Source organism: Lactuca serriola, chromosome 9, assembly GCF_051521515.1.
Source record: "Lactuca serriola cultivar US96UC23 chromosome 9, Lser_US96UC23_V15, whole genome shotgun sequence".
In the NCBI taxonomy this organism is placed as follows: Eukaryota; Viridiplantae; Streptophyta; class Magnoliopsida; order Asterales; family Asteraceae; genus Lactuca; species Lactuca serriola.
The window spans coordinates 167,589,019-167,593,505 of NC_136416.1; the positions used below are offsets into that span (position 1 = coordinate 167,589,019).

At 32.8% G+C, this 4,487-nt stretch overlaps 1 pseudogene; it reads left to right on the forward strand.

Annotated features, from left to right (window-relative positions):
- The first annotated feature begins 480 nt into the window (after positions 1 to 480).
- On the forward strand, positions 481 to 2,722 carry LOC145076275 (tryptophan--tRNA ligase, chloroplastic/mitochondrial-like; annotated as a pseudogene).
- The last annotated feature ends 1,765 nt before the right edge of the window (positions 2,723 to 4,487 follow it).

Below are 4,487 nucleotides of genomic sequence, written 5' to 3' on the forward strand. Positions count from 1 at the left end.
TGATAATTAGACAAACATAGATCCAAGGTTATTAGGGTTGCATGTACACTTAGGAAGTGTTAGAATGCTCAAAACTCATCAACAACGCCCTGCTGCAACTCACGATGGGGCCCAACGGTGAAGCAATTACATAACATGGTTGACTGCTCTGGCGTATATACTTTCGTATTCATCTTCTTCCTCTCTAGCTTCCCGTAAATACAAAATTAATCCCACTATTGAATTAGTGAATTAGGGGTTAGGGTTTGGAGTGATTTGGGGAGAAGATGGTTTGCTCTAATGACCAAAAACTTCCCGGAATAGGGATTGAGAAAAGAAGATTGTGTGGAAGGAAGTTGGATTGACTAAGTACTTTACTAGGCCTACTTCAACAACACAACCGAAGACACAGTGAAGGTAAAGTTTACGTGTTGCAGCTACTCTTCCCCTCCATTTCTCTCTTTCTCTCTCATCTCTCATCTCTCTCGCTAACAGACTCCCATGTTTATTCCTAGTATTGAAGATTTGGAGCATGGAAAATTACCCCCTGAAGAAATTTTATCACTTCCAATGTTTAAGGTGAACTGTAATTTTATTTTTATAGAGTAAATAAGATTTATATTTATTGTAAGATTATGATAACAATTGGAGTAGGGCAATGGCTAATTGCTGATAGATTAGCATGTTTCTACTCCTAAGGTGAACATCACTTTGTGTAGCTCAATTAACCATTTCTTGATAAATATATCTCTCTACCCGCATATGTCATTTTTTTCTATCATCTTTGCCAGTGAAGTTTTATTCTGAACATTGAAACAATGATGAGCTGAATAGGGCATGTACAATGACTTAATTCTGAAATTTAGTCTTATGTCTGCCAAGTGTTTGACATACTGTCTCTGAGAGATGAAGATGTTTGAAAAAGTCTAAAGGTGACTTTTGAACATAACCATTACCCAAAAAATGATCCAATAAACTAATTTTTTAAAACAGGTCCTATAGTACTTCAAGTACATTACAAAAAAGACTACATTTGACTCAAGAGAATCATATTCCAATTGTTGGAGGTGTTAGCAGGCAAAGATACTATTGCAGTGTTGCAACCCCTGAACCTGTTATTTCATAAACTTCCTCCACACCTATAAAGTAACTATATTAAATCTCCATTAATTGCTATTTTATATTTTCTTTCCATGTGTCCTTAACCAAATCTATGAACCAAAAAATGTATTTTACAGAAAGAGAATCGTGTCTGGTGTCCAGCCAACGGGATCTATACACCTTAGGAATTATCTTGGTGCAATAAAAAATTGGGTATCACTACAGGTACCAGTTTCATTAATGTATAAATTTTTCTATATAGTTTAAAGAATTAAACATATCATTTATATATATATATATATATATATATATATATATATATATATATATGTATGTATATATATATATATATATATATATATATATATATATATATGTTTTTTTTCAGGATAAGTATGAGACATTATTCTTTATTGTGGATCTCCATGCGGTATGTGCACTAAGCATTTTAGGACATCTTATTTATGCACACTAATCATAATTTTATATATTCATCACTTTGTGCTTTTCATTTGTTTTTGTAACGTTAAAACATATATTTGCTAATTCAAGATTGTTTTTTGAAATTAATGATGGTTGTTTTGTTATTGTTTTTAGAGGGATAAAAATGTTTGGGTTGGACATTTGACCTATCTGGTGTTGATGGCTTTTGATATTCTTCTTTATCAGGTTTGACTCATCATTGACCTTACCATTTTCCTTTATCAAATATTCCTTCATAGAATTAGAAAATAGAAACCGTTGTTATATTTTTACAGTCTGGTTTAGTCCTAGTTGGCGTGGATCAAAAGCAACATTTAGAATTGACATGAGAATTGCCTGAACGGATTAATCATTTATATGGTGGTAGGAAATGGAAATAATTAGGAGGGTAAGTATGACATAATAATCCACATAGTTGATGCCATTGACTTATTGACTAATTAAAATTATTTTTTATTGATTTTGCAGGCTAGGTGGTTCGATCTTTAAGGTTCTTGAGCCCTTAATTCCACCAACTGGATCACGTGTCATGTCCCTTACTGATGGTCTTTCTAAGGTATTTCTTAAACCCTTACTGATTTTGTAAGACAAATTCTTTTCCTGGGTGAGGGATCTAGACATTTTTCGAGAAAAAAAATATTAATATTATTATTTTTAATTTTGGATATGACAAGTGACAAGATCCTTATGGTATATTAGGTTGGAGTTTGACAATGGTGATAGGCCTGAATGCAATAATCTTCTTTCCATATACCAAATCATTACAAACAGGACAAAGGAAGCAACTAACTAAACTAACTACTTCAATTTTCATATACTAAAAAAAATAGTGTTATCTATTATGTTTGTTGATGATTTTGTATTATTGTAGGAAGTTGCACAGGAATGTCATGACATGAATTGGGGCACTTTTAAACTTGTTCTTACTGATGTTTTAATTGATAATCTCCATCCAATCCAGGTTCCTATTCCATTACTAGCTTTTACTTTATGCTTCAAAGATTAAAAATTTTGTTTTTTGTAGACTCGGTATGAGGAAATCATGTCAGATAGAGGTTATTGGGATGCGGTTTTAACAGAAGGTGTAAGCAAAGCCGCAGAGATAGCAGATTCTACTCTCAGTAATGTGTATCAGGAAATGGGATTTTTAAAGAGATGAACAAACAATATATAATAAATTGACCAATTTATTTTAGAGATAGCAGATTCAAGAACTGGTTAACTTTCCAGATTTGACCATTGGTGGAGCCCACCAATATTATCAAGGACCATCCCAGGCTGCAATATTCCTAGCGTGATCTTGTCTCTTCTATACGTTTCACTTGGTTTTTGTTTATTTTTAGATCACTTATTGTATCTGATAACAACTTTTCCACTTCCATTTTGTGGATTTGTCAAAGGAGTTCTAATTTTGTGTTTATCCTTTGGCCTATGCAGATAATAATAATGCTCTTACCATAGTAATCTATATAACTGTCTTCCTAATACAGAAGGAATGTTTATTGATTAGGGGTGTTTCGCAAGATATTCAATCACTCCATTTTTCAGTGATATCACAAATCTACTAAAAGGTGAGGTATCTTCTTTTACCTTTCATTTTGTTATTGCTATTATAATAACACTTGGATTATTCTATATTATAGAAAAAAAGTCAAATAAGGTACCCATAATTACTGGAGCAGTTGGGGGTGTAGGCCTCTTCTTTCTTGATATTGCTTTGGGATTATATTATCTTATATGGAAGAAGTCTAAGAGGACTAAAGAAGGTACTTCATGTATATATATCATATGTATGTATCTGACGTATTAGCATTTGACTAATCCCATGGAAAGAATTTAAAATAAATGTAGCTGACTACGCTTGCATTACATACTATTTCCTGAAATATAGGTTTTATATGAAATATTAGGTTGAGTTTCTTATGTTTTCACGTGAACCATGTGATATTTTAGATGCATCAGTGTTCAAGGGGGCAGTCAACCACATTAGGTTGGATATAAACATAACTATCTGGACAGTTAAAAGTTTTTAGAGAGTTGTACCAATTTTGGAACTCTCAGTCTACCAACATTAGAGTTTAATTGGGTGATTGAAGGTGATTTTGGTTCTTGAAACGAGACTCAATATATCATATTTTGACATGGCTAGAAGCTTTGGAGGAAACGAGATTCAAGCAAAAGTAAACACATAGAGAGTTGTTGGCACATAGTAAGCTAGATGATGCAATTGTATATAAATGAGTTCATTTTTGTATAACATTTACTCACTTTTGGAATAATTATTTGTATTTGACATATTAGTGAAATGAATTATCTTTGTTATTTATGGTATTTTATTTTGTATTATGAGATTTTTAATGTATTATTTAATTTGAAAATTAGTAAATCTATAAATAATATTTTTTTAAACATTTAAAATTATGATACACAAACATGTGTGTCATCTTCAATTATGACATGGCGTTTCTTGACAGGGGCTTTCTTGATACGCATTGCGTGTCATTAACACGCACGTCGTAAGGTTACGACACGCGAATGCATGTCATCTTCCTTTATGACAGGGCCTTCCTTGATACGCATTGCATGTCGTAAACGTCGTAATTGCGCGTCGTAAATGAGCGTCGTCTCTCTTAATGACAGGGCCTTCCTTGATGCGCATTTGCGCGTCGTCTGAGCCTTTTACGACGCGCAATGAGCGTCGTAAAAGACTGTTTTTCTAGTAGTGTTGTATGAACATCTCTTAGTTATTAATTTCCTATGACTTATGTGACTACATAGTTATATGTCTAGGAATAACGAATGTCAAACTAGAATTAACTAGAAGATAGGTAAGTTAATACATGAGCTTGTGTGACACACCATCAACAAGAGGTTAGTTGAATCACCAATTTAATTAACCATTACAAGTCTTACTTAACCCGAAT